The sequence below is a fragment of the Loxodonta africana genome, chromosome 5, assembly GCF_030014295.1.
Source record: "Loxodonta africana isolate mLoxAfr1 chromosome 5, mLoxAfr1.hap2, whole genome shotgun sequence".
Classification (NCBI taxonomy): Eukaryota; Metazoa; Chordata; class Mammalia; order Proboscidea; family Elephantidae; genus Loxodonta; species Loxodonta africana.
In genome coordinates, this window is record NC_087346.1 from 94,288,268 (window position 1) to 94,308,443 (window position 20,176).

Below are 20,176 nucleotides of genomic sequence, written 5' to 3' on the forward strand. Positions count from 1 at the left end.
TATATAAAAAATACCAGTAAATATCTGTATAGAGTCATTATCAGGTTTCAGGAAGACAAAATATAACTTAAGAAAGAAAGGCCTATGATATCTTGCTTTTAATGCCTATTTTGAATGTGCGTGTGTGTGTACCTGTGCACAGGTGTGTGTGTGTGCGTGTATGTGATCTTCATAAATAAATGGCCTCATGTTTTTTTTGACAAATTAAGTCTCAATAAACGATATTAATTTTATCAAGCAGAAATCTTGAGAATCATGGTTGGATTCCATTTCTTTTTATACCCTGTATCCAATCCATCAGAAAATTCTGTTGTGCCTATTTTCATAATATATCCTAAATATGATCATTTCTATGTGCTTCCACTTCCACCTCTCCCACCATCCACTCTCATCTAGATTACTGCAGTTATCTTGTGTTCTTACAGTTGAATTAACATGAAGCATTTTTCAAAGAAAAGCAAGAATGTACCTTTTAAGTGAATTCATTATTATTTACAACTGTTCCATTTTTTCTTTTTATTGTGCTTTAAGTGAAAGTTGACAAATCGAGTCAGCCTCTCATACAAAAACTTATACACACCTTTCTATGTACTCCCAGCTGCTCTCCCCCTAATTAAACTGCACACTCCTCCTCTCCACCCTGCATTCCCCATGTCCATTCAACCATCCGCTGTCTGCCTCTGCCTTCTCATCTTGCCTCCGGATAGGAGTTTCTCACATAGTCTCATGTGTCTACTTGCGCTAAGAAGCTCATTCCTGACCAGTATCATTTTCTGTCTTATCGTCCAGTCTAATCCCTGCCTAAAGAGTTGGCTTCAGGAATGGTTCCAGTCTTGGGTTAACAAAGGGTCCAGAGACCATGACCTCTGGGGTCCGTGTAGTCTCAGATGATTGAGGCTGGTCTTTTTATGAGAATTTGAGATATGCGTTCCACTGTTCTACTCCATTAGGGATTCTCTGTTGTGTTCCCTGTCAGGGCAGTCATTGGTGGTAGCGGGGCACCATCTAGTTCTTTGGGTCTCAGGCTGGTGTAGTCTCTGGTTTATGTGGCCCTTTCTGTCTCTTGGGCTCATCTTTGCCTTATGTCTTTGGTGTTCTTTATTGTCCTTTGCTCCAGGTGGGTTGAGACCAATTAATGCATCTTAGATGGCTGCTTGTTAGTGCTTAAGACCCCAGATGCCAATCACCAAAGTGGAACGCAGAATGTTTTCTTAATACATTTTGTTATGCCAGTTGACCTAGAAGTTTCCTGAAACCATGGTCCCAAAACCCCCGTCCCTGCTACTCTGTCTTTTGAAGTGTTCGGTTGTATTCAGGAAACTTCTTTGCTTTTGACAACTGTTCCATTTTTAACAGGCTTAGTGTATTTTGTGAATAATTTGATCCCTGGCTGCCTATCCAAACTCACCTCTAGGGCTCTCCTCCAAAGTCACTACTGTCTGACAAGATTGACTTTCCAGCCTTGAACACACAAGCATGTTACTTTGGAAATGTGTTTTCATTTCTTCCAGAGTCATCTTCACCCAGATAGCTATATGACTACTTGCTTTACTTAATTGTGATCTGTGCTCAATGTTACTTCCATTGAAAGGTCACTGTGCAGTATGGAATCACATGACCAAACATCAATTTTATGTTTTGGTCTTGAATCCTGAGCCTCGCCCAGCCTGATCTTTACCCCAATTTGCTGGGGAGCCCTGCCTGGTAACTGACCTTTTCCTGGCTTGGTGGGGGGAGCCCCTGCCCAGTAGTTGATCTTCACCAAGATTGCCTAGAGGCATCTGTCCAGTCTGACCTTTATCAAGATTGGCTGGATCCCTCTCCCAGTCTGAATTTCACAGAGATTGACTGCTCTCCCCCACCCCCACGTCTGACCTTTACTGGGCTGGAAAGCTCCACTCTGTAGGTGACTTTTACATGGATTGGCTGGGGGGCTCACTTGGCAACTGATATATCCTCAGAACATGGATGCTTAGGGCCTCCTGATCAACAAAAGTCAGGAGAGGAATACCTCCTTTTGACAAGGAGACTCTGCATTGTGGCCCTCCCAGGCTGGATAAACACGCAATGGCAAGAGAGGAAGCATTGTGGTGGTGCTAGGAGAGACAGAGATAGCAAGCAGACCCAGATAGTGACAACAGAGTATAAAGGCTGAACCCTAGCCAAGAGATCTGGGAGGCATTGAGAAGAGCAGAAGACAGCAGATCCCACATCACACAACAGTTCCTAGATGAAAGGTTTCCTGCTTTGCAAAATGAATTTTGTTCCCAGGTGGACTAGCGGGTTCCTTAGAGAAATTAAGTCTCCAATAACCCCTCCTGTACCGGTCCCTATGCATTTCCCTGTTTATATCTTTGTTTATATTCTTCTCTGTTATTAAAGTTGTTATTGTAGATACAATGTTTGCATGAGTTGTTTGTGACCTTTGTAATGAATTATCAAGCCCAATAGAGAAAGAATGCTGTTGGGGGAAGGAATAGCTGCTGTCAGAAATGGTGGCGAAGTTGGAGAATGGCAGTATATTTGACCTCTGCTTCATAAGAACCAGCTTTATGCTGATTTTTATTTCAGAGTATACTCCCAAAGTCAATCAGGAAGTTTATCTCTCAGCCACCATTAAGTAAACTGCATAAAACACTGTTTTTTTTTTTGTCATTCTCCAATCCCTTGCAATGTTATTTTATCTTCTTTTTTCTTTAGGAACAATACATGTCCCTAATTTATATGTCTGTTTATTTACCTGCCTTTCTGCATTTTTTTGTTATTGTTGTTGTTGTCTTTCTCCCTTAGTGGAATATAAATGTTATGAACATGTATACTTCATCTTTTTTGTTTACTGCTGTATCTCTAGTGTCTAGAATGAAGCTTCACACGTGTGAGTACTCAGTTCATATTTATTTTATGAATAAGTAAGAATATAAAAAGTACAAATTCCCCTTTTCCTTTTTTTCTTTCTCCTTCACACCTAGCCCTGTACCCCACCTCCATCCCTTCCTGCTTGGTCTCATCATGCTGCCTTGGCTGGAGAGTTACTAAATCACAGCTAGCCTGGATCTACCCCACCCCCACCTGCTGGCTCCTTCTGTGCCAATTTTTTTCTTTAATTTTCCCCTTTTCTTTCTCCCTCCCACCTAGCCCCGTATGCCACCTCTACCCCTTCCCACTGGGCAAAACTGCACCACCACAGGTAGAGAGCCACTGGCCTGCTACTTCCCTGGGGCTGCTTCCTTCCCCACCTGTTGGCTCACACCACACCATTTCTTTCCCGTTTTTCCTTTTCTTTCTCCCTTCTACTTAGCCCCATATGGAACCTTGCCCCTTCTTACTAGGCTATGCCCCAACAATATGGCTAGAGAGCCACTAGCCTACCCCCACCTGCTAGCTCCTGCCACACCATTTTTTTTTTCTTTTTTTCTCTTTCTTCCTTTTCTTTCTTCCTGCCACCTAGCTCCTCTCCCACTTCCTGCAGGGCCATGCCCACTGCCTCAGATAGAAAACCACCAATCCACTACTTTCTACCTACCAAGTAGCCCCCTTTGCCACCTTCCTTTCCTCCTAACGAGCCCCCAAGTCTGCCCTGCCCCCACCTGGTGGTTACCTTTTATTTTCTTCCTCTCTTCTTTTGTAACCCCACCTAGACTTGTATGCCATAGCCCCCTTCTTGCTGGCCTTCACTGTGCATCCACAGCTAAAATGCCCCAGCTCAGGTCCATTGCTGTACCAGACCTAGAGTGCCCCTCCACTCCCACCACTTGACCAGCTACTGAATGGTGGGAAGTGAGCCCATACCACACCATGTCTGATGCTCCTGCCTATTTGGCAAGGGTCAGTGAACACTCCCACACCACTGGAGTGGCATCAGGAGGCACACAGCACCCACTTAGTTTTCCCTCAGCCACCAGTGTACAGTCATGCAGGCTTGCCCTGCCTACTGCTGCCCTGCCCACCCAGACAAAGTGGTGACAACCACTGTGCTCACAGATAAGCAAGCAGCAAAACATACCTAGTCTGCCTACCCTGATAAACAAAATAAACAAAGAAGCAAGACAAAACCAACACACTTACAATCAATAGATAAAATAATACCTCAATATCCTGGAGACAATATCAAAACATGTAAAATAGCAGGATAAGATGGCTCCATCAAGTGACAAAAAGAAGAATCAAATGACCTTCTGGTAAAGAAAAAGGCAGAGGAATTACCTGATATGGAATTCTAAAGACCAATATTTAGGACTTTCCAAAACAGTAGGAAAGATTTCAAGGAAAACACAGATAAAACCAAAGAAAAATACTGCTAAAATTAAGAAAACAGACAAAGCAATAGAAGAATTCAGGAAAATAATACAAAAAAAAGTCTAAACAAACAAACAAAAAAAAAACAATTAGAAATCATACAAAAACAGCAACTAGAAATCCAAAGTATAAACAGCAAAATTTCAGAAATGGAGAACTCAATAGGAAGTTTTAGGAGCAAATTTGAAACAACAGAAAAAAGAAGCAGCAAGATTAAAGATAAATCCATGCATGCCACTTTGAGGAAAAAAATCAGAGAAAAAAATTAAGAAAACTTAAGAATTTGTGGGATACGATAGAAAGCAAAAAATTGCCCATGATTGGAGTTCCATAACAGTGACAGAATGGAAAATACAGAGAAGATTGTTGAAGATTTGCTGGCAGAAAACCTCCCAAATATCCTGAAAGATGAAAAGCTGGCCATCTAAGAAATTCCACAAACCCCCTATAAGATAGACCTCAAAAGAAAGCCACCAAGACATATCATAATTACACTTGCCAAAACCAAAGACAAATAATCTTGAGAGCAGCTCACAAAAAATGAAAAGTTACTTATGGAGGGGAAACAATAAGACTAAGCTCAGATTACTTGTAGAAAATATGCAGGCAATAAGACAATAGGATGACATACATAAAACCTTGAAAGGAAATCAAGAATAATATACCTTGCAAAAGTCTCTGTCAAATAAGATGGTAAAATTAGGACATTTCCAGAGAAACAGATATTAAGGGAATTCCTAAAAACCAAACCAAACGTACAAGAAATATTAAAGGGAATCCTTCAGTTAGAGAACCAAAAACACTAGACAACAGCCACAATATAGGATGCAGGATAACAACAGCCAAGTACTACCTAGGTAAAGAGCTCGGAATAATAAAACAAAGCTAAAAGACTTAAAACAGGGAACCAAGACATCAATCTGTAAATGACAACAATGTCAAAACAATAACAGAAGGAATAAACAGTGTAGGTATAGAACTTTCAAATGTAAAGGAAGTGAAGGCACTATCAACTGAAAAAAGACTGGTTAAAACTTTAGGAAGACAATGGTAAATTTTAAGATAACCATAAAAAAGTTAACAAACCTACTCATTAGAATAAAAAAGAAGAAAAACATAAAGTCTCCAAAAAAATGTAATAATTAAGGAAAATCCTCAAAGAAAAGGAGCTCAGCACAAGAAAAGAAGAACAAAAAAAAGTCAACACCACAAAAAAAAGTACAGCAATATGACAGCAATAAATTCATATCTATTGATGATGACACTAATGTAAATAATTTAAATGCACCTGGAAATACACATTGAGGGGCAGAAGGAATAAAAAAGCACAGTCCGAATGGGGGTCCAAGATGGCGGGCTAGGTGGACGCTACCACGGATCCATCTTGCAACAGAGACTCGGAAAAATAAGTGAATCGATCACATACATAACAATCTATGAACTCTGAACAATAAACACAGACTTAGAGACGGAGAACGAACAAATACAGGCTGACAGCGATCATTTTCAGAACCAGGAGCCAGCGTACAAGCTGATTACCTGGAAAAACTAGTTTCCCAGTGATGTCTAGGAGACAGCAGTCCATATCAACCACATAAAGAAACAGACCATGACAGCTTCTCCAACCCCCCAAACAAAAGAATCAAAATCTTTCCCAAATGAAGATACAATCCTGGAATTATCAGATACAGAATATAAAAAACTAATTTACAGAATGCTTAAAGACATCACAAATGAAATTAGGCTAACTGCAGAAAAAGCCAATGAACACACTGATAAAACTGTTGAAGAACTCAAAAAGATTATTCAAGAACATAGTGGAAAAATTAATAAGTTGCAAGAATCCATAGAGAGACAGCATGCAGAAATCCAAAAGATTAACAATAAAATTACAGAATTAGACAATGCAATAGGAAGTCAGAGGAGCAGACTCGAGCAATTAAAATGCAGACTGGGACATCTGGAGGACCAGGGAATCAACAACAACATAGCTGGAAAAAAATCAGATAAAAGAATTTAAAAAAATGAAGAAACCCTAAGACTCATGCGGGACTCTATCAAGAAGGATAACTTGCGAGTGATTGGAGTCCTAGAACAGGGAGGGGGGACAGAAAACACAGAGAAAATAGTTGAAGAACTCCTGACACAAAACTTCCCTGACATCATGAAAGACGAAAGGATATCTATCCAAGATGCTCATCGAACCCCATTTAAGATTGATCCAAAAAGAAAAACACCAAGACATATTATCATCAAACTTGCCAAAACCAAAGACAAACAGAAAATTTTAAAAGTAGCCAGGGAGAAAAGAAAGGTTTCCTTCAAGGGAGAATCAATAAGAATAAGTTCAGACTACTCAGCAGAAACCATGCAGGCGTGAAGGGAATGGGACGACGTATACAGAGCACTGAAGGAGAAAAACTGCCAACCAAGGATCATATATCCAGCAAAACTCTCTCTGAAATATGAAGGCGAAATTAAGATATTTACAGATAAACACAAGTTTAGAGAATTTGCAAAAACTAAACGAAGACTGCAAGAAATGTTAAAGGATATTGTTTGGCCTGATGACTAGTAATATCAGGTACCAGCACAATACAAGGTCACAAAACAGACCGTCCTGATATCAACGCAACTCAAATAGGGAAAGCACAAAAACAAACAAAGTAAGATTAATTCTAATAAATAAATAAATAAACAAAACAATACACATAACAGACAATCATGGAAATCAATAGATAAACGATCACAATAATCAAAAAGAGGGACTAAATATAGGAGGCATTGAACTGTCAGATGGAGAGTGATACAAGGCGATATAGAACGATACAAGTTAGGTTTTTACTTAGAAAAATAGGGGTAAATAATAAGGTAACCACAAAAAGGAATATCAATTCCATAACTCAAGAAAAAACCCAAGAAAAAAGTAAGGACTCAACTAACATAAAGTTAAACATTATGAAAATGAGGATCTCACAATCTACTAAGAAAAACGCCTCAGCACAAAAAAGTGTGTGGAAAAATGAAATGGCCAACAACACACATGAAAAGGCATCAAAATGACAGCACTAAAAACTTATTTATCTATAATTACGCTGAATGTAAATGGACTAAATGCACCAATAAAGAGACAGAGAGTCATGGACTGGATAAAGAAACACGATCCATCTATATGCTGCCTACAAGAGACACACCTTAGACTTAGAGACACAAACAAACTAAAACTCAAAGGATGGAAAAAAGTATATCAAGCAAACAATAAGCAAAAAAGAAAAGGAGTAGCAATATTAATTTCAGACAAAATAGACTTTAGACTTAAATCCACCACAAAGGATAAAGAAGGACACTATATAATGATAAAAGGGACAATTGATCAGGAAGACATAGCCATGTTAAATATTTACGCACCCGATGACAGGGCTGCAAGATACATAAATCAAATTTTAACAGAATTGAAAAGTGAGATAGACACCTCCACATTTACAGTAGGAGACTTCAACACACCACTTTTGGAGAAGGACAGGACATCCAGTAAGAAGCTCAATAGAGACACGGAAGACCTACTTACAACAATCAACCAACTTGACCTCATTGACTTATACAGAACTCTCCATCCAATTGCTGCAAAATATACTTTTTTTTCTAGTGCACATGGAACATTCTCTAGAATAGACCACATATTAGGCCATAAAACAAATCTTTGCAGAATTCGAAACATCAAAATATTACAAAGCATCTTCTCAGACCACAAGGCAATGAAACTAGAAATCAATAACAGAAAAACTAGGGAAAAGAAATCAAATACTGGGAAAATGAACAATACCCTCCTGAAAATAAGACTGGGTTATAGAAGACATCAAGGAGGGAATAAGGAAATTCTTAGAAAGCAACGAGAATGAAAATACTTCCTATCAAAACCTCTGGGACACAGCAAAAGCAGTGCTCAGAGGCCAATTTATATCGATAAATGCACACATACAAAAAGAAGAAAGAGCCAAAAGCAGAGAACTGTCCCTACAACTTGAACAAATAGAAAGTGAGCAACAAAAGAACCCATCAGGCACCAGAAGAAAACAAATAATAAAAATTAGAGCTGAACTACATGAATTAGAGAACAGAAAAACAATTGAAAGAATTAACAAAGCCAAAGCTGGTTCTTTGAAAAAATTAACAAAATTGATAAACCATTGGCTAGACTGACTAAAGAAAAACAGGAAAGGAAACAAATAACCCGAATAAGAAACGAGAAGGACCACATCACAACAGAACCAAATGAAATTAAAAGAATAATTTCAGATTACTATGAAAAATTGGACTCTAACAAATTTGAAAACCTAGAAGAAATGAATAAATTCTTGGAAAAATACTACCTACCTAAACTAACACATTCAGAAGTAGAACAACTAAATAGACCCATAACAAAAAAAGAGATTGAAACGGTAATCCAAAAACTTCCAACAAAAAAATGTCCTGGCCCGGACGGCTTCACTGCAGAGTTCTACCAAACCTTTAGAGAAGACTTAACACCACTACTACTGAAGGTATTTCAAAGCATAGAAAAAGACGGAATACTACCCAACTCATTCTATGAAGCTACCATCTCCCTGATACCAAAACCAGGTAAAGGCATTACAAAAAAAAGAAAATTATAGACCTATATCCCTCATGAACATTGATGCAAAAATCCTCAACAAAATTCTAGCCAATAGAATCCAACAACACATCAAAAAAATAATTCACCCTGATCAAGTGGGATTTATACCAGCTATGCAAGGCTGGTTTAATATTAGAAAAACCATTAATGTAATCCATCACATAAATAAAACAAAAGATAAAAACCACATGATCTTATCAATAGATGCAGAAAAGGCATTTGACAAAGTTCAACACCCATTTATGATAAAAACTCTTACCAAAATAGGAATTGAAGGAACATTCCTCAACATAATAAAGGGCATCTATGCAAAGCCAACAGCCAATATCACTCTAAATGGAGAGAACCTGAAAGCATTTCCCTTGAGAACGGGAACGAGACAAGGATGCCCTTTATCACCACTCTTATTCAACATCGTACTTGAAGTCCTAGCCAGGGCAATTAGGCTAGACAAAGAAATAAAGGGTATCCAGATTGGTAAGGAGGAAATAAAGCTATCACTATTTGCAGATGACATGATTGTATACACAGAAAACACTAAGGAATCCTCCAGAAAACTACTGAAACTAATAGAAGAGTTTGGAAGAGTCTCAGGTTATAAAATAAACATACAAAAATCACTTGGATTCCTCTACATCAACAAAAAGAACACCGAAGAGGAAATAAATAACCAAATCAATACCATTCACAGTAGCCCCCAAGAAGATAAAATACTTAGGAATAAATCTTAGCAAGGACGTAAAAGACCTATACAAAGAAAACTAAAAAGCTCTACTACAAGAAATTCAAAAGGACATACTTAAGCGGAAAAACATACCCTGCTCATGGATAGGAAGACTTAACATAGTAAAAATGTCTATTCTACCAAAAGCCATCTATACATATAACGCACTTCCAATCCAAATACCAATGTCATATTTTAAGGGAATAGAGAAACAAATCACCAATTTCATATGGAAGGGAAAGAACCCCCGGATAAGCAAAGCATTACTGAAAAAGAAGAAGAAAGTGGGAGGCCTCACTCTACCTGATTTCAGAACCTATCATACAGCTACAGTAGTCAAAACAGCCTGGTACTGGTACAACCACAGGCACATAGACCAATGGAACAGAATTGAGAACCCAGATATAAATCCATCCACGTATGAGCAGCTGATATTTGACAAAGGACCAGTGTCAGTCAATTGGGGAAATGATAGTCTTTTTAACAAGTGGTGCTGGCATAACTGGATATTCATTTGCAAAAGAATGAAACAGGACCAATACCTCACACCATGCACAAAAACTAACTCCAAGTGGATCAAAGACCTAAACATAAAGACGAAAACAATAAAGATCATGGAAGAAAAAATAGGGACAACGTTAGGAGCCCCAATACAGGGCATAAACAGAATACAAAACATTACCAAAAAGGATGAAGAGAAACCAGATAAGTGGGAGCTCCTAAAAATCAAACACCTATGCTCATCTAAAGACTTCACCAAAAGAGTAAAAAGACCACCTACAGATTGGGAAAGAATTTTCAGCTATGACATCTCAGACCAGCGCCTGATCTCTAAAATCTACATGATTCTGTCAAAACTCAACCACAAAAAGACAAACAACCCAATCAAGAAGTGGGCAAAGGATATGAACACACATTTCACTGAAGAAGATATTCAGGCAGCCAACAGATACATGAGAAAATGCTCTCGATCATTAGCCATTAGAGAAATGCAAATTAAAACTACGATGAGGTTCCATCTCACACCAACTAGACTGGCATTAATCCAAAAAACACAAAATAATAAATGTTGGAGAGGCTGCGGAGAGATTGGAACTCTCATACACTGCTGGTGGGATTGTAAAATGGTACAACCACTTTGGAAATCCATCTGCCGTTATCTTAAACAGTTAGAAATAGAACTACCATACAACCCAGAAATCCCACTCCTCGGAATATACCCTAGAGATACAAGAGCCTTCACACAAACAGATATATGCACACCCATGTTTATTGCAGCTCTGTTTACAATAGCAAAAAGTTGGAAGCAACCAAGATGTCCGTCAACGGAGGAATGGGTAAATAAATTGTGGTATCTTCACACAATGGAATACTACGCATCGATAAAGAACAGTGACGAATCTCTGAAACATTTCATAACATGGAGGAATCTGGAAGGCATTATGCTGAGCGAAATGAGTCAGAGGCAAAAGGACAAATATTATATAAGACCACTATTATAAGATCTTGAGAAATAGTATAAACTGAGAAGAACACATACTTTTGTGGTTACAAAGGGGGGAGGGAGGGAGGGAGGGAGGGAGAGGGTTTTTTATTGATCAATCTGGAGATAAGAACTGCTTTGGGTGAAGGGAAAGACAACACTCAATACAAGGATGGTCAGCCTAATTGGACTGGACTAAAAGCAAAGAGGTTTCCGGGATAAAATGAATGCTTCAAAGGTCAGCGGAACAGGGGCTGGGGTCTGGGGAACATGGTTTGAGGGGACTTCTAAGTCAATGGGCAAAATAATTCTATTATGAAAACATTCTGCATCCCACTTTGAAATGTGGCGTCTGGGGTCCTAAATGCCAACAAGCGGCCATCTAAGATACATCAATTGGTCTCAACCCACCTGGAGCAAAGGCAAAGGAAGAACACCAAGGTCACACGACAACTAAGAACCCAAGAGACAGAAAGGGCCACATGAACCAGAGGCCTACATTATCCAGAGACCAGAAGAACTAGTTGGTGCCCGGCCACAATCGATGTCTGCCCTGTCAGGGAGCACAACAGACAACTCCTGAGGGAGCAGGAGACCAATGGGATACAGACCCCAAATTCTCATAAAAAGACCATACTTAATGGTATGACTGCAACTAGAGGAATCCCGGAGGCAATGCTCCCCAGACCTTCTGATGGCACAGGACAGGAACCATCCCCGAAGACAACTCAGCAGACATGAAAGGGACTGGTCAGTGGGGGGGAGAGAGATGCTGATGAAGAGTGAGCTAATTAAATCAGGTGGACACTGGAGAGTGTGTTGGCAACTCTTGACTGGAGGGGGGATGGGAAGATAGAAGAAAGATGGCAAAATTGGCACGAAACGAGAGACTGAAAGGGCTGACTCAATGGGGGAGAGCAAGTGGGAGAAGGGAGTAAGATGTATGTAAACTTACATGTGACAGACTGATTGGAATGGTAAATGTTCACTAGAAGCTTAATAAAAATTAATTAAAAAAAAAGTGGACAATGAATAAGGAAGACCGAAGAAGAATTGACACCTTTGAATTGTGGTGTTGGCGAAGAATATTGAATATACCACGGACTGCCAAAAGAAGGAACAAATCTGTGTTGGAAGAAGTACAACCAGAATACTCCTTAGAGTCAAGGATGGTGAGAATGCGTCTTACATACTTTGGACACGTGTCAGGAGGGTTCAGTCCCTGGAGAAGGACATCATGCTTGGCAAAGTACAGGGTCAGCAGAAAAGAGGAATACCCTCAATGAGGTGGATTGACACAGTGGCTGCAACAATGAGCTCAAGTATAACAACGATTGTAAGGATGGCTCAGGACCGGGCAGTGTTTCGTTCTGTTGTGCATAGGGTCACTATGAGTTGGAACTGACTCGACGGCACCTAACAACAAACAACAACAATTTTGGGGGGAAACAATTCAATACGTAATCCCTGGACTCAGTCATACGTGAATGTCTATCTCCAGAGTTTTTAATTAAGTAATCCAACAAATTTTCTTTTTTCTTTAAGCTAGCCTCTGCATCCAAGTGTTGAAGAGCAAAGATGTCACCTGGAAGACTAAGGTGTGCCTGACCAAAGCCATGATATTTTCAATTGCATCATATACATGTGAAAGCAGGACAATGAATAAGGAAGACCGAAGAAAAATTGATGCCTTTGAACTGTGGTGTTGGCGAAGAATAATGAACATACCATGGACTGCCAAAAGACTGAACAAATCTGTCTTAAAAGTACAGCCAAGAAAGCTCCTTAGAAGCAAGGATGGTGAGACTATGTCTTACATACTTTGGACATGTTGTCAGGAGGGATCAGTCCCTGGAGAAGGACATCATGCTTGGCAGAGTACAGGGTCAGCAGAAAAGCAGAAGACCCTCAACGAGGCGGATTGACGCAGTGGCTGCAACAATAAGCTCAACCATAACAACAATTGTAAGTTGGTGCAGAACCAGGCAGTGTTGTGTTGTGTTGTGCATAGGGTTGCTATGAGTCGGAACTGACTCAACGGCACCTGACAACAACAACACTAACAACAACCACCGTAATAATAACAATGACCACAACAGCATGCCTACAGAGGTTACTCTGTAAAAGGCACTATCCATGGAAAACTTCACTTGACATTCTAAAATAAATCCTGATCATCCCCCCCTCCCCAAAAAAAGCACAGTCCATCAATACGCTATCTACAAGAGACACATTTTAGACACAAAGACATAGTTAAAAACCAAAGGGTGGGAAAAAATATATCAAGCAAACAGTACCAAAAAAGGATAGCAGTGTCAATACTAATCTCAGATAAAATAGTCTTTAAGGTAAAATCAACCATAACAGGAAGAAATACATTAAATAACAGTTAAAGGGGCAATCAACCAAGAAGACATTACCTTATTAAATATATACACACCTAATGGCAGGACTTCAAAATACATAAAACACTCTAAAAAAACTGAAAGGAGAAATAAAAAAGCCTGCAATAATACTAGAAGACTTCAACACACCACTCTTACTAGACAGAACTTCTTGAAAGAAACTAGGTGAAGATATAGAAGAGCTAAAGGCCAAAATAAACCAACTTCACCTCATAGACAAATATAGAACTCTTCACCGAACAGCATGAAAATATGCATACTTTCTAATGCACATGGAACATTCTCCAGAATAGGCCATATTTTAGGCCACAAAAACCTCTCAAAATATCCAAAACATCAAAATGATACAAAGCATTCTCTCTGATTACACCACCATAGAAGTAGAAATCAATAACAGGAATAGCAAGGAAAAAAATCAACTACATGGAAACTGAATAAAACCTTGCTTAAAAGAAAAAAGAAAACTGGGTAATAGAAGAAATCAAAGAGGGAATAAAAAAAAATTCCTAGAATTAAATGAGATTGAAAACACATCATGTGAAAACCTTTGGGACACAGCAAAGGCAGTGCTCAGAGGTCAATTTATAGCAGTAAACTCATACATCAAAAAAGAATGGGTGAAAATAAAAAATGTTAGCACAACAACTTGAACAAATAGAAAGAGAACAGAAAGGAAATCCACAGGCACCTGAAGAAAGAAAGGAAATAATAAAGATTAGAGAAGAAATAAGTGAAATAGAGAATGGAAAAGAACGGAAAAACAATAGAAAAAATCAACAAGAAAAAAAAAATTGGTTCTTTGAAAAGATCAACAAAATAGACAAATCATGGGCCAAACTAACAAAAGAAAAACAGGGGAGGAAGCAAATAACTCAAATAAGAATTGAAATGGGAAGGGGGACATTAAAACAAACCCAACTGAAATAAAAAGGATCATAACAGAATACTATGAAAAATTGTAGTCCAAAAAATTTGGGAACCTAGAGGAAATGGACAAATTTCTTGAAATATACTACTTACCTAAATTAACACTAAGTGAGGTAGAAACTCTGAACAGACCCATAAAAAGAGAAGAGACTGAAAAGGTAATTTAAAAAAAAAAAAAAACTCCCAGCAAAAAAACACTGGCCCGACGGCTTCACTGGGAAATTCTACCGAACATTCAGAGAAGAGCTCACACCAGTACTACTCAAACTATTTCAGAGCATAAAAAATGAAGGAATACTCTCAAATTCACACCATGAAGCCAGCATAACTCTGATACCAAGGCCAGGCAAAGACACCACAGATAAAAAAAAAAAAAGAAAAGAAAATTACAGACCAGTATCTCTCATGAATATAGATTCAAAAATTTTCACCAAAATTCTAGTCAATACAATTCAGCATCATATAAAATAATAATAATAATACACCATGATGAAATGGGATTCATATCAGGTATGCAAAGATGGTACAACATTAGAAAATCAATTAACATAACCCGCCACATAAAAGAGCAAAAGAACCACATAATCTTCTCAATCAACACATAATCTTCTCAATCAACAAACAAAAGGCATTTGATAAAGTGCAAAAACCATTCCTGATAAAAATTCTCATTAAAATAGGTATAGAAGAGAAATTCCCCAACATAATAAAGGGCATCTATACAAAACAAAAAGCAAAACAAAAAGCCAACATTATTCTCAAGAGAGGTTGAAAGCATTCTGCCCTGAGAACAGGAATAAGCAAGGATGCCCTTTATCACCACCCCTGTCCTGGAAGTTCTAGCTAGAGCAAGAAGGCAAGAAATAAAGGGCATCAAATTGGAAAGGAAGAAGCAAAACTATGCCTGTTCACAGATGATATGATCCCAAGATTCCACAAGAAAATTACTTGAACTAATAGAAAGATTCAGCAAAGTAGCAGGATACAAAATCAACATAAAAAATCAGTTGAATTCCTAGTCACCAACAACAAAACTTCGAAAAGGAAATCAGGAAAACAATGCCATTTATAATATCCTGTAAAAAGATAAAATACTTAGGAATAAATCTAACCAGGGACATAAAAGACCTACACAAAGAAAACTGCAAAACACTACTACAAGAAACCAAAAGAGGCCTATATAAAAGGAAAAACATACCATGCTCCTGGATAGAAAGACCCAACATTATGAAACTGTCAATTCCACCTAAAGGGATCTACAGATAAAATGTAATCTCCATCCAAACACCAACAGCATTCTTTAACGAGATGGAAAAACTAATCACCAACTTTATATGGAAAGGAAAGAGGCCTCAGATAAGCAAGGCATTATTGAAGAAAAGAAACAAAGTAGTAGGCCTCACCCTACCTGATCTTAGAAACTAGTGTACAACCATGGTAGTCAATACAGCCTGGTACTGGTACAAGGACAGACACAAAGTCCATTGGAACAGAATTGAAAACCTAGATGTAAGTCCATCCACCTATGATCAACTGATCTTTGACAAAGGACCAAAGTTCATTAAATTGAAAAAGATATTCTTTTTAACTAACAGTGCTGGCAAAACTGGATGTCTATCTGTAAAAAACTGAAACTGGACCCATACCGCACACCACACACACAAAAAAATAATTCAAAATGGATATAAGACCTAAATATAAAACCTAAAATGATAAAGATCACGGAAATAAAAATAAGGAAACACTAGGGGCCCTATTACAAACCATAACTAATAATTCACAAATACCAGAAGATAAACTAGATTACTGGGAGCTATTAAAACTTAAGCATGTATGCTCATCAAAAGACTCACCAAAAGAATAAAAAGAGCGATCTACTGACTAGGAAAAAATTTTTGGCAATGATATATCCACCAGGGGTCTAACATTTAAAATCTGTAGAATACTTCAACACTCAATAACAAAAAGACAAATAACCCAATTTAAAAATGGGCAATGGATATGAACAGACACTTCATCAAAGAAGACATTCAGGTGGCTAACAGACACATGAGGAATTGCTCCAAGTATTAGCCATTAGTCAAACCAAACTCATTGTGCTTGAGGTATGGGACAGAGTAGAACTGCTTTGCACATTTTCCAAAAAGGGGTTGGTAAATTTTAGCTGGAGACCTTTTGGTCAGCAGCCAAGCTCTTAACCACTGTGCCGTTAGAGAAATGCAAATCAAGAGTATAAGGAGATACCCTCTCACCCCCTTATTACTGGCACTAATAATAATTAAAAAAAAAGAAAATTACAAATGTTGGAGAGGTTGCGGGGAGATTGCAACTCTTATAAACTGCTGGTGGGGATGTAAAACGGAACAATCACTACAGAAAATGATATAGTGCCCCTTTAAAAAAACTAGAAATAGAAATACCATGAGATCAGGCAATCCTAGTCTTAGACATATACCCTAGATAAACAAGAACCGTCACGTGAATAGACATATGCACACCCATGTTCACTGCAGCATTATTCACAATAGCAAAAAGAAACAACCTAAGTGGCCATCAACAGATGAATGCATAAACAAATTATGGTACATGCACACAATGGAATACTAAGCAATGATAAAGAAAAATGATGAGTCTCCAAAACATCTTACAACATAGATGAATCTGAAAAGCATTATGCCCAGTGCAATAAGTCAGTCACAAATATTGCATGATACCGCTATTATAAAAATCCAAGTAAAGATTTACACCCAAACAAAAATTAATCTTTGATGGTTATGAAGGACTGGATGGTGGAAAGGGGAAATCACTAACTAGGTAATTGTTGTTGTTGTTGTTACGTGCCCTCGAGCCTACTCTGACTCACAGGGACCCTGTGTACAACAGAACAGAACATTGCCGGACCCTGTGCCATCCTCACAATAGTTATGCTTGAGCCCATTGTTGCAATGACTATATCAATCCATCTAGATAATAGACATGTTAACTTTGATGAAAGGAAAAACAACACACAACATGAGGAAAGTCAGCATAACTTGACCAAGGCAAAGCCACAGAAGCTTCTTGGGCACATCTAAACTCTTTGAGGGGCTGAGTTACTGGGGCTGAGGGCTAGGGACCATGATCAGGGGGGATATCTAGGTCAACTGGCAAAACACAGCTCATAAAAGAAAATGTTCTACATCCTACTTTGATGTGTAGCATTTGGTGTTTAAAAGCTTGTGAGTAGCCATCTCAAAATACATCTATTGGTCACATCACATTTGGAGCAAAGGAGAATGAAGGAAACCGAAGACACAAGTTGTTTTATCACTTTTTCCTTTTTTTTTTCTATTTTATGTAAGTGTTCATTTTCACAAATAAAAGGTACTTTAAAAACCCAAAGGACTAATGGGCCACTTGAACAAATAGCCTTTACCCACTTGAGCCCAGAATTCTGGCTACCATAAACTGACCGATCTAACAGGGACCACAAGAGAGGTTCCCATATAGAGTGGAAGAAAAACGTAGAACACAATTCAAATTCACACACACACAAAAAAAAAGAAAAGCAGCTTTACTGGTCTGACAGTTTCTGGAGGGACCACTGAGACTGCCCCTCGAAACCCGGCTAATTCACAACTGAAGCCACTCCTGAAACCCACCTTTTAGTGGAAGATTAGACAGGCCTATGAAATAAATAATAATACACATGAGGAATGTGTTTCTTAGTTCAGTCAAGTATGTGAGACCAAATGAGCAACACCTGCCCAAAAGCAAAGAAGAAAAGGCAGGAAGGGACAGGAAACCTGGACTAATGGACATGGGAACCCTGGGTATAAAGGGAAAGGGGGAGAGTGCTGACACCTTGTGGAGATTGCAACCAAGGTCACAAAATAATCTGTATACAAAATTTTGAGTTAGAAATGAATTTGCTTTGTAAACTTTTACCTAAAACATAATTTAAAAAAATGCAAATCGCCACTAAATAAACAGATTGCAGTGATACTCACCTCAACTCCATTTTTAAATATATAGTCCTAAAATTTTTGCCATTGAGGCTGAGAACCGTCACATGAGGTCATATTAATAATTTGTGATAATGCAAGGAGCTTATTTTGGATAGGACAACAATAGAAAATTTAATAGCATATTTTCCAGGATTTATATATGGTAGTATTGTTAGACCATTCATTACTTCTTAGCTTTTAGTTCTATACACATTTCACTTTTGATGCTGCACTTTCTGTTCACACAGCATGTACCCTTAGGGTTCACCTTGTAGTCAGTGTTTTGCCTGAATAGTTGAGGAGGTAGAAAGACGTTAAACTTTTCTCTCCTCTGATAAGCTATATATCCCCTGAAACCTCTGTAATCCTCATTCATCAATGAGTAGGTAGATCTAAAGCACTGCGGGATTCAGTGCCTTAGCATGGAGCTGAGAAAACATTATTTCCACACAAAGGACCACTTTACTAAGGAGTGCTGCAGGGAAAGAAAAGGCGTGCCCCAACTACTAAGAAACAGCTTTGCACTGTAAACCACCTATCCCAAATACTTTTTTTAATATAACATTCCTTGTTTTCACTCAAAAGTATACCCTTCAAAAAGTAAGACTGAGATAATTTATTCCCTTTAAAAAATTTATTTTTTGGATGCTTACTCTAGGTATTGTCCCTAATAAACTATATATTTTAGCCTTACATTAGATTATTTAAAAACTACTAGTTTTCACATATTTTGATTTCTTGCTTTTTTAATTACATAAGAGTCTCCAAACAAAATTCACAAGGATTGATTTTATATTATGATGCATTTGACAATTTTTTAAATATAAAAACAACTATGTTTACTTACATATATTGGTTATATTGCTATAACTCTTTTATTCAAAAAATGGAGAAAACATTTAGATTTCATGGTGATTTCAACAACTATTGATTATTCAACAACTATTTATTCAACAACTATTGATCAAATGCTTCACAAGTAGGTGGTACTATGAAAGTTGTGTAAGATAACATGATAAGAAGTAAGATTCTTATGAAGTTTTTGGTTTAGAACAATGACATATTAATCAAGTATTCATAACAATTAAATAAAACAAAAATGATAAATACTATGCAAGAGCTTGCAATTTATTACAAACATATCAATAGGCAACCTGACTTATACTGTGGAGTTATGGAAAGCTTCCCTAAAAAAGAAGGAAGAAATGTTTTTAAGTATGAGGACTGAGTAATAGTTAATTAGGCCAAGAGGCATATGAAAGAGAAAGGGATAAGGAGTTTCAGGTACAGGGAAGAACATTTGAAAACAAAAATCCGCAGACTCTGGACTAAGTACAGACACTTTAGCTCAAATATTATGGTTGAAACATGGAGGCACAGAGTGGACTGAGAGGGAACTAGGGAGATAAGTATGTGCTACAGTATAGAGGAAAACCTGTGGCATAGTGGTTAAGTGCTATGGCTGCTAACCAAAGGTCTGGCAGTTCGAAGCCACCAGGTGCTCCTTGGAAACTCTGTAGGGCAGTTCTACTCTGCCCTATAGGGTCGCTATGAGTCGGAATCGACTTGACGGCATTGGGTTTGGTTTTTTGGTTTTTACAGGGTAGAGAGGTCTTTTCTAGGTGAGGTAACTATTGAGAGCCCTTGTTAAATATGCTGGTTGTTACCCTAAAGTAGTGGAAAAACATGAACAGGTTTCTA